Here is a 12392-nt window from a genome sequence, read left to right on the forward strand (position 1 = left end):
TCAAACATTGCCTGCTGATAATAGGTCATTTATAATTTCAATATAATTGTTTTTTTTTTCTACGATAGGGCGAAGCAAATATGATTCCATAAAGCAGGGCTGTAACCAAGTCACAAGGCCGTGAGTCACACGTCAATCTCCCTTTTATAGTTTTTACTCGAGTCAAGTCGAGTCATTTTAAATTCACCACTGAGTCAAGTCCGATTTCTTGTCAGCGAGCAGAGGGTCGAGTCCGAGTCATGGTAATATGACTCGAGTTCTAGTCCAGGTCACTGTATTGAATGCTTAATAGATTGAATCCCAATAGTGTGGTTACTTTACTATTCTTCGAAATTACAATGAAAGGTCGGTCTTGGCCGTATGAGTCTAGAGTCATATGACTTGGTTCGAGTCAAAGTCGAGTCTATACACATATTGACTCCAGTCAAGTCGAGTCATCAGAAAACCGTGACTCGTGTCGGACTCGAGTCGAGTCATGAGCATGACTCGAGTCATTACAACCCTGCCTTAAAGTTAACTATACGGATCTACATTACACAAATCGAATCCGTCGAATTCGATACAAAAATTGTTATAATTGCAAAAATAAAGTTGCTGTCACGCTGCTACCCCACTTCGCATGCCTTAAAATCTTGGATTGTACGATGCGTTGATAAGGTTAATTGGTCAGAGAGAAAAGCAGACATGGCGACGCCTGCAAGACAATGCAGTTTTCAAATCCACATCCCCGTCCTAATCATCTGCGAGAAATGACTTCCCTCGGAAGTGACACCCAATCAGAAATTCAAATTACAAACATAGTCATCAACCTCCGTGATTTTTTCGTATAGCTTACCGTTATATTGCCGTCGACCAGTTTGAGAATTGAGTAATAAAGTTCACCAAATATTATCAGTTAACAATATTTTCCGTCGCTTAAGCTATCATCCAGGTTTGGTGGAACTGATTGAACCGTGCGTGACTGTCAATAGAAAAATTGAGGTATAATACCGTCGGGCTTGCTGCACGGGTTACTTGGGAAAAGGTGGATTCGCACTTTTACTGTTGTCTACGATTGTCGGGTAATTGCTTTAAGTGTTCATTATTTGCTCAAGTTTATAAAATTGTCATATAACTCTCACGGAGATACAATGAAGAATACGGGGCTTCCAAAAGGCCCCAGAACGGAACCCTAGTAGCAAAGGTAAAGGATTTCATGCTCAAGTGTCGTTTTTCATTGTGGCACATGCTCAAATGTCGGGAAACTGCAGGGCATTATAACATCACATCACTTTTTACATTGAAAATACACAACGGATCCTATGTAGTGAACTCCGATTACCTGCCACCATGAAGTCACGAATGTTGTATTGTGACGTGGCAGTTGATCGATATCATTAGTGGCTCTTAGAGAAATACCATTGAAAATGTAGGGTCAATATGGCTCTTTTGGCCAAAAAGGTTCCCGATCCCTGACCGCATAGCATGAACACCATGAGTCCGTTCGTCGTCTAGTGTTCCTTTTTGCCTTTTAATTAGCTCATGACGTTGATTTTTTAGAACTCAATTGATCGTCTGCAGATATTATTTACTTCATATTCGTTGGAACTATTAAGCGTAATATCTGGAAGTTAATAACACGAACATTCATGGACATCGCGCATGCGCAAATACGCCATTTCAAAATTGGAATTACTTCGAAATAAACTTCGTGACTTCAGAATAACTACCATATTTGTATCGTGTTCTATTCTATTGTTGCTTCAAAGCGCAATTATTCGGATACAAAAGATGTAGCTTGGCGAAATCTGTCTGCGTTGGTGGGGACGAATTGGCCCGTAACTTTGTGAAGCATGTTTGTCATTTGTTATATTACGTAATTACCGACGTCATGTGACAGCTTCCAAAGTAATCCCTGAAATCGTACATGAACTGCTGTGCTGTGAACAGATTGTCTTCTACTTTTAGCTGGTATCACCCGGGTTCACGAAATGCGATTTTCTAGTCACATCGGATATCTAGTACAGGGTATTCAGCAGTCAGTGACGGCTCGTGAGTAGTATATAGGATCGGTCAACCGGTGCCTGGGGCTCTTATGGGCGGGGTGGCGATTCGCCTGGAAACCCGGGGTGGCGATTCGCCTTTTTAGACCCCCTCTGGGCCGCGATTCGCCATGTATTCTTATGGGCGGGGTGGCGATTCGCCTTTTTTGCTATAGGCCGCGGTCGTGATTCGCCGTGAAAACCCGGGGTGGTGACTCGCCTTTTTTGCTATAGGCGGTGGCGGCGATTCGCCTATCGTGTATTCTTACGGGTTCTGTGGTGATTCGCCATGTGTTCTTATGGGTGCGGTCGTGATTCGCCGTGAAAACTCGTGGTCGTGACTCGCCTTTTTTGCTATGGGCTGCGGCGGTGATGCGCCATGTATTATTACGCGATATGTGGTGACTCGCCATGTGTTCTTATGGGTGCGGTCGTGATGCGCACTTTCAACCATCTCTCGCGTGGTGTTGAATAGTCACCAACAATAACCGCACCAACGGAAACGTGGCTTGCAAGAGGATTAAGCAGTGCGTGCGACCTATATTCCGAATGACCTGCGCGCTGAATTGTTTCACAGCCAACCGCGGTGGTCGTGACTCGCCTTTTTTACTATAGGTGGTGACGGTGATTCGCCTGTCGTGTATTCTTACGGGATCTGTGGTGACTCGCCATGTGTTCTTATGGGCGCGGTCGCATGCGGCTATTGCGTCTTATGGCGGGGGTGGTGAGCGGCTATTGATGCTAACACGAAACCCGGGGTGGCGAGCGGCACTTATTTCTTATGGCGGCGGGTCTTATTTCTTATGGGTGCGGTCGTGATTCGTACTTTCGGTATAGACTGCGGGCGGTATGTCGTACTTTCAGCAAAAAAGGTGTGAAATAGTTTACCAAGTCTAGGAATCACTTGCAAGGTAATATTTTGGTATTTAGTTTACCACAGAGCTGGCGTAGACGGCGATTCGAATATCAACAATAACAACGCTCACGAATTAACACTTCAAATAGCTGTGAAATAGTTTGCAAAACCCCGCGATCGCTGACAAGATAATGTCTCGGTCATAACCATCTTTCACGACTTGGTGTCATAACCATACCGATCGCTCACGCGGTGAAATTTTAGTAATCAGTTTGTCACAGAACTTGATATCGCTGGTAAGATTTAACAAGTAACGAATAACAGACCGCGGTAACTTGATTAGCGACAAATTGTCACTTATTTCCGCTCTAACCCTAATCCTTTGTGAAGTGAACGCTTATTCAAAAGGGTGTGATATAATTTTAAAATCCAACGACCACTCACCGGATAATACTTCAGACATGGCAATTCCTCATACCCGCCCACAAGGTAATATTTCGGTAATTAGTTTGTCACAGAACCGTCGCAGGTGGTGATTGGAAAACCGACAATTTGTCACTCGCCCGCGATCGCTATATGTTTCACGCCTCCAGAATAGTGGCTGACTTTAGTAGCGTGATAAGATCCATGAAAATATTCAATCAATGTGTTAGTTTATCAACTTGAAATGAAACTCACTACACAAATGAAGTCGATTCGTATTTGAATGTTTTAAATCGGTACAACTCTAATCCTTTGACAAATCCCTTAACGCGTTTTTGTTGAATCGAACGTAACCCGAATATTACTGACGCCGACTTTCAGCCGCATCGAATTATTCGCACATTCCGCGCCACTGTTTTCACACTTATAGAATCAATACCAACTATAACTCTACAAGAATCAAGAATCACAACTATGTGCATTACACAGTTATTGTCTTTATTAACTTGAAATCAAACACTTAACAAAAACACGCAACTAATCATTTGGCAACTCTAGCATTACCAAAAAATTCCAGTATTGTTGATTGAAAATCCTTGAGTCATTATTATCAAAAATGTTATAGTACCGCATCGGAATCCATTCGCGGGATGTACTAAAGGTAAATCCAGATAATCCAAAATGAAATATTTGGACTTTGACAAACATGACTACCAACTTTGATCCAGTCACATTTCAAGATCATACTTTGAAACAATCCTTGAAACTTACAACTCTATTCACGACTGAGTTTTCCGTTTATCAAATAGAGTTTCAGTAAATACTATCGCGATATTTTAATGTGTTACTACACACAATAGAATCAATCAATGAAATAGCACCTGTTGTAAATATTTCTAACTTGACAACCACTTGTGCATACCGCGATCGACTTGCGACGCGATGAGTTAAATCGGAATATTTCAGTCTATTTGTCGAAACCTTGAACAAACTATCAGGTTATTTTTTGTTGTAATCGAGTGAACGGAAATAGTATTACGTCTCAACATTTTAACATCTTCCCATAAACAAAAGAGTAAAATACAAAAAACCTTGTCAAGTCAATCCGTTTGTAACTTACCCAACCAAAGCAAAAAGTATCCTTATGAAAAGTAGACAAGACTACGCCAGTAATCACTACAATCCAAAATCCATAACAAGCTCGGTTGTATTCATATCCCTACGACGCGTCTTTTGTTTTTCAACTGTAAAAGTCGTTACTATTTTGCAAGACAAAGTAATTACTACTTGATATATTTTATAAACCAAAGTAAATACTACTCGGTGTGTGGTTTGAGATTAACATATTACATTTGAGTATACCGGATTTGAATGCCTGACCAACGTAGTTGAGAATACATTTCTTACAATCAAACGCCGGTTTTACATTGAAAGGTATCATACTGTAAATATAAGGATTGACACATTGATTTGATATATGAGATTTTGTAATGCTCGAACACGACTTGATTATTAAATTATTCACGATAATTAGACCCGATGTTGTGGTAAAGGTTATTAGAAAATATCACTTTTGGCATCGAGTACCAGTCGAAGTGGGTGAACAATAACACCGAAAATGATAAATGCGTTTCGTGCTACTATTGATACAAGTTCATAAATAAACGCCATCACAAAACTCAGAGCATGCAAAGGTCTTTATTGATATGAATTTCGATTTGTGTCTTATGATACCAGCAAACATTTTATAAATATTATGATTCGGTAAACCAAAGTCGTATGTCCGATTATTAATTGATTGGAAACTTGATCACGTACCTCGATCATTACAGAAGATTATAACGCCATTGTCCGACAATCTTTTACAAAAGGATCCAAACCAAGTAACCCAAAGTCGTTGCCGTCGCATAAACAATTTGTACGACGTTTGATAATTGTACCCTATACGTTGGTGTACTAGAGATATTTGTAAAACACACTCTGGTAAAGAAATCGAAAAGATATCCTACACCTAAATCTGATAAAACCATTTTGCACTTTTTGTTCGTCAGTAGTATCCATTTGAATTTTCCCATTTCCCCTCGTCAAAGTAGATGTAATCATAGTCGCTAAAGAACTTACTTGGATGTGTTTGAATTCTAGACATAGTTATGATTTACTCAACGCAAGACCCAAGAACAACCGTAGTTAACAACCGTGCACACATATCCAAAATATCGCACACTCCGCTATTCCTAAAGTACAAACACCCGATACAAAATATCACTTGTTGCGGCATCATCTTCACAATATCACCATTTTGTTTGTGTCAATTAGTTACTTTGTATGTTATCCCACAACTCTTACAAAAGTACGAAGGATATTAACATCGCACTAAGTAATTAACTTTACTCGATATTCTCGCATTGCGAAACTAAAGAATGGTTGGTTAGACTCTACAAACTGTTTCGATATCACAAGACCTTTATTGTCTGAATGGGTGTTCATGTATCTTAATAATCAAATAGTTCAATACAGAACTAGTACTAACAGAAACATCAGAGTTGTTTACACAAAAGTTTGTATGTGTACAGTATGCGAATACCATGTGTAAGTCCAACACAATTGCAGTATCCATTCGAGTTTAGTCAACACAAATTTATTACAACGAGGGAACGTAAACTTTCGTGAAAGAAAAGCATACTCACTCCCAGAGGGTTATGTCAACACCATAGCAGTTCCCCAACAACAAAGTACATATGTATCTAGCCACGGTCCTTACATCTTTCACATAGATCAATCTACTTTGCTAACGAAAAGTGCTGAGTCATCACATGATCGCCCTCACAACAAAACAGCTAGTAGATATTATCATTCAAAAAATTCTCAACCCTTTACACACCAGTGACAAATCATACAACGAATATGTTTTGTGGATCGAATTGTTGTTCAGTGTCAAGTCTACCTGTTGAAAAGTGCATTAAAACAACACAGTCACAATTCAATTAAAACCACGAATCTATTTTCATTTCGTCACATACAGAAAAAAAAATTTCTTTCCCCAACACATACTTGTAACCAATCGCTTTCATTAAACACACAACTCCATAAAAGTATTTACTTTCTACAACATAGACATTCCGATGTAGTCAAGAAATATTAAAACGGACACGACACGACTGAATGTAAGGGGATAGAAGTCTATCGTATCGATTTACATGTGGTCTTCGCTACGGTTTCGAAAAACGAATCATCTATTTTGCATTGGTCGAGACCGAGCGAGCCAGTTACATGTATTCGCGGTAATGATTTTGCTTGTCATATGCGAATGATAGGTTTGCTACTCCGACAAATCAAATCAACAAACAACAACAATCTTCTGACGATCATAATAGCAATTTCATTTGCCACCCCTTCGTAATTGTACACGCACGAAAAGTATATTGTACAACTCGGCAACTACGTTTAACAAGACCAATCACACTACCGGCGTTGAACACAAGATACCTACCCAAGTAAAAATATCATTCTGGTTTGGACAACTGACGTTTACCTGTGTAAAATTATCATTTTCACTTAGAGGTCCACCGTTACCTAACTAAAATACCATTGTCCTTTGGAGATTTATCGTTTACCCAGTGTAACAAACCCCTTTTCACTTGGAAATCTATTTTTGCCCTGGATAACAAACCTTTTTCACTTGGAAATATATTTTTTCTCTTGGTAACAAACCTTTTTCACTTGGAAATATATTTTTTCTCTTGGTAACAAACCTTTTTCACTTGGAAATATATTTTTTCTCTTGGTAATAAACCCTTTTCACTTGGAAATATATTTTTTCTCTTGGTAATAAACCTTTTTCACTCGGAAATATATTTTTTCTCTGAGTAACAAACCTTTTTCACTTGGAAATATATTTTTTCTCTGAGTAACAAACCTTTTTTACTTGGTAATATATTTTTTCTCTGGTTAACAAACCTTTTTCACTTGGAAATATATTTTTTCTCTGGGTAACAAACCTTTTTCACTTGGAAATATATTTTTTCCCCGGGTAACAAACCTTTTTCCCTGAGCAACAAACCTTTTTCACTTGCAAATATATTTTTTCCTGGGTAACAAACCTTTTTCACTTTGAAATATATTTTTTTCCCTGGGTAACAAACCTTTTTCGCTTGGAAATATATTTTCCCCTGGGTTACAAACCTTTTTCACTTGGTGATCCGTCGTTTACCTGAGTAAAAATATCATTTTCCTTTGGGGATCTGGCGTTTACCCAGTGTAACAATACATTCTCTCTTGGTCATCTAGCTTTTCCTAGAGTAACAAAACCATTTTCATTTTGAAATCTGACAAACACACCTGACAATTTGATATTTTTGTATATTGTTACAACGGATAGCGACAAAATATACACAAAAAACAACTCCAATACATTTGTGTAATCGCATATTCACTTGTGCTGATGCAACCCATCAAAATCATCGGTTAACCACATACAATATCCTCTTGTACACAGAAATGCATGTTTCGGAAAATTGGACAATAGACTTCGATAGTTCTGTGAGGTCCGGGTTCATGCTTTGGATTTTCCAGAGTCAAAATGTCTGAATAAAACACCCCCTCGACGATGTTTGGTATGTGGATAACGGTATTCGGAAAACGGTTGGATTTATGTCACCCATCGCGATAACAATTCCAGGTCAAGTTTTCCCCTCGCATGTTTACTATATTGTGTCTTTATTGGTCAATGTATGTCTCGACATTCAGTTTGAAATCGGAAACCCTGCTAAAGTATGTAACCGGATCCGGATATCAACTCTGAATCGATAAACCAATGAACAATATTCAAAGTAAACATGTTACATTACACGAAAAAATACCATCCAGACATACGTCGCGCTTGTTTGCCCACACCAGTATACGCGTAAATGGAGGTGTGTGACATTGCATGCAATGTGTTGGTATACAAACATCGATCCACAGACAATATCATAGCCGGTAGTTTTGATGTAGATCGAATGTCATCACACCCGATAACAATACCAATAAGCCACATTGCAATGACTCTGAGTCCGCGGTATTAGTTATGACCCTATCTCCGGACAGACGTCCCAGATCAATTGGAGACATCGGTCAATATCCGTCGCGTTGTCGACACCGAAGTTTTCTGCTGCAGCGTTTGACCAATGTGAACTATCGAAGTATGGGTGCTCGAAATGATTGCGATCAGTCTTTCAGTCACGATGCATCGATGTCGCTACTCCCACATAACGACTCCAGATAAATATCGTGAACAGTGATTCTGCAAATCTCGGACTGATACTGTGATCCAATAATGTGTGTTTCTGTGGAATCAAGACTGTAATCGTACACCACAATAGAAATCATAAAACACATCGTCGTAAGGATCCAGTTCGTCCGGTAACATTTCAAGGGTCCAGTTCGTCCGGTAACATTTCAAGGGTCCAGTTCGTCCGGTAACATTTCGAAACGGTCATCGCCACAATAGATCGGTATCATTTTGAAACGACATCGTCACAAGTCTATTGACGTCGATTCTGTTGGTCATGTCCATCCGTTTCACAATCCACCGTTTTTCAAGTCCCCGCACCATAGTGTTACGACACAGACAAGAAGCGACGGTGGAAATAATAAAACACGGAAAGCACACTTTGGTGTTATTTGACATGGATTTTACACCAGATGAACCTCACATTCGAGCGATACATTGGAATGGTGATTGTATTGTTGACGTCAAAGGAAAAGAAATGTATCGATTTATCGGTTTCGTACATATCCAACAAAAACCTGGGTATATGATTGTGCACGGTTCACATATTTGACTGTGATCACAATATTGGTATGTATTGTACAGTTCACTTTCACTGTCGTGCGAATAACCCATGTTACGGTTCCATGTTTGTGTGTCTGTATGTCCTGCTTCAGATTGACTCAGAGTCATTGCAATGTGGCTTATTGGTATTGTTATCGGGTGTGATGACATTCGATCTACATCAAAACTACCGGCTATGATATTGTCTGTGGATCGATGTTTGTATACCAACACATTGCATGCAATGTCACACACCTCCATTTACGCGTATACTGGTGTGGGCAAACAAGCGCGACGTATGTCTGGATGGTATTTTTTCGTGGAATGTAACATGTTTACTTTGAATATTGTTCATTGGTTTATCGATTCAGAGTTGATATTCGGATCCGGTTACATACTTTAGCAGGGTTTCCGATTTCAAACTGAATGTCGAGACATACATTGACCAATAAAGACACAATATAGTAAACATGCGAGGGGAAAACTTGACCTGGAATTGTTATCGCGATGGGTGACATAAATCCAACCGTTTTCCGAATACCGTTATCCACATACCAAACATCGTCGAGGGGGTGTTTTATTCAGACATTTTGACTCTGGAAAATCCAAAGCACGAACCCGGACCTCAAAGAACTATCGAAGTCTATTGTCCAATTTTCCGAAACATGCATTTCTGTGTACAAGAGGATATTGTATGTGGTTAACCGATGATTTTGATGGGTTGCATCAGCACAAGTGAATATGCGATTACACAAATGTATTGGAGTTGTTTTTTGTGTATATTTTGTCGCTATCCGTTGTAACAATATACAAAAATATCAAATTGTCAGGTGTGTTTGTCAGATTTCAAAATGAAAATGGTTTTGTTACTCTAGGAAAAGCTAGATGACCAAGAGAGAATATATTGTTACACTGGGTAAACGCCAGATCCCCAAAGGAAAATGATATTTTTACTCAGGTAAACGACGGATCACCAAGTGAAAAAGGTTTGTAACCCAGGGGAAAATATATTTCCAAGCGAAAAAGGTTTGTTACCCAGGGAAAAAAATATATTTCAAAGTGAAAAAGGTTCGTTACCCAGGAAAAAATATATTTGCAAGTGAAAAAGGTTTGTTGCTCAGGGAAAAAGGTTTGTTACCCGGGGAAAAAATATATTTCCAAGTGAAAAAGGTTTGTTACCCAGAGAAAAAATATATTTCCAAGTGAAAAAGGTTTGTTAACCAGAGAAAAAATATATTACCAAGTAAAAAAGGTTTGTTACTCAGAGAAAAAATATATTTCCAAGTGAAAAAGGTTTGTTACTCAGAGAAAAAATATATTTCCGAGTGAAAAAGGTTTATTACCAAGAGAAAAAATATATTTCCAAGTGAAAAGGGTTTATTACCAAGAGAAAAAATATATTTCCAAGTGAAAAAGGTTTGTTACCAAGAGAAAAAATATATTTCCAAGTGAAAAAGGTTTGTTACCAAGAGAAAAAATATATTTCCAAGTGAAAAAGGTTTGTTATCCAGGGCAAAAATAGATTTCCAAGTGAAAAGGGGTTTGTTACACTGGGTAAACGATAAATCTCCAAAGGACAATGGTATTTTAGTTAGGTAACGGTGGACCTCTAAGTGAAAATGATAATTTTACACAGGTAAACGTCAGTTGTCCAAACCAGAATGATATTTTTACTTGGGTAGGTATCTTGTGTTCAACGCCGGTAGTGTGATTGGTCTTGTTAAACGTAGTTGCCGAGTTGTACAATATACTTTTCGTGCGTGTACAATTACGAAGGGGTGGCAAATGAAATTGCTATTATGATCGTCAGAAGATTGTTGTTGTTTGTTGATTTGATTTGTCGGAGTAGCAAACCTATCATTCGCATATGACAAGCAAAATCATTACCGCGAATACATGTAACTGGCTCGCTCGGTCTCGACCAATGCAAAATAGATGATTCGTTTTTCGAAACCGTAGCGAAGACCACATGTAAATCGATACGATAGACTTCTATCCCCTTACATTCAGTCGTGTCGTGTCCGTTTTAATATTTCTTGACTACATCGGAATGTCTATGTTGTAGAAAGTAAATACTTTTATGGAGTTGTGTGTTTAATGAAAGCGATTGGTTACAAGTATGTGTTGGGGAAAGAAATTTTTTTTTCTGTATGTGACGAAATGAAAATAGATTCGTGGTTTTAATTGAATTGTGACTGTGTTGTTTTAATGCACTTTTCAACAGGTAGACTTGACACTGAACAACAATTCGATCCACAAAACATATTCGTTGTATGATTTGTCACTGGTGTGTAAAGGGTTGAGAATTTTTTGAATGATAATATCTACTAGCTGTTTTGTTGTGAGGGCGATCATGTGATGACTCAGCACTTTTCGTTAGCAAAGTAGATTGATCTATGTGAAAGATGTAAGGACCGTGGCTAGATACATATGTACTTTGTTGTTGGGGAACTGCTATGGTGTTGACATAACCCTCTGGGAGTGAGTATGCTTTTCTTTCACGAAAGTTTACGTTCCCTCGTTGTAATAAATTTGTGTTGACTAAACTCGAATGGATACTGCAATTGTGTTGGACTTACACATGGTATTCGCATACTGTACACATACAAACTTTTGTGTAAACAACTCTGATGTTTCTGTTAGTACTAGTTCTGTATTGAACTATTTGATTATTAAGATACATGAACACCCATTCAGACAATAAAGGTCTTGTGATATCGAAACAGTTTGTAGAGTCTAACCAACCATTCTTTAGTTTCGCAATGCGAGAATATCGAGTAAAGTTAATTACTTAGTGCGATGTTAATATCCTTCGTACTTTTGTAAGAGTTGTGGGATAACATACAAAGTAACTAATTGACACAAACAAAATGGTGATATTGTGAAGATGATGCCGCAACAAGTGATATTTTGTATCGGGTGTTTGTACTTTAGGAATAGCGGAGTGTGCGATATTTTGGATATGTGTGCACGGTTGTTAACTACGGTTGTTCTTGGGTCTTGCGTTGAGTAAATCATAACTATGTCTAGAATTCAAACACATCCAAGTAAGTTCTTTAGCGACTATGATTACATCTACTTTGACGAGGGGAAATGGGAAAATTCAAATGGATACTACTGACGAACAAAAAGTGCAAAATGGTTTTATCAGATTTAGGTGTAGGATATCTTTTCGATTTCTTTACCAGAGTGTGTTTTACAAATATCTCTAGTACACCAACGTATAGGGTACAATTATCAAACGTCGTACAAATTGTTTATGCGACGGCAACGACTTTGG

General features: G+C 38.5%; 2 protein-coding genes across 2 annotated transcripts in view; one reads left to right on the forward strand and one right to left on the reverse strand.

The window, feature by feature from the left end:
* LOC145457410 (cilia- and flagella-associated protein 144-like) overlaps nt 1-12392 on the forward strand; it is a 203074-nt gene that overhangs the window by 132767 nt on the left and 57915 nt on the right. The gene's annotated exons all lie outside the window — the stretch shown is intronic.
* The window catches only part of LOC145457428 (uncharacterized), a 502676-nt gene that overhangs the window by 99903 nt on the left and 390381 nt on the right, over nt 1-12392 (reverse strand). The gene's annotated exons all lie outside the window — the stretch shown is intronic.

This window comes from Botryllus schlosseri, chromosome 2 (genome assembly GCF_051294905.1).
Source record: "Botryllus schlosseri isolate E-star chromosome 2, Bs_hap1, whole genome shotgun sequence".
In the NCBI taxonomy this organism is placed as follows: domain Eukaryota; kingdom Metazoa; phylum Chordata; class Ascidiacea; order Stolidobranchia; family Styelidae; genus Botryllus; species Botryllus schlosseri.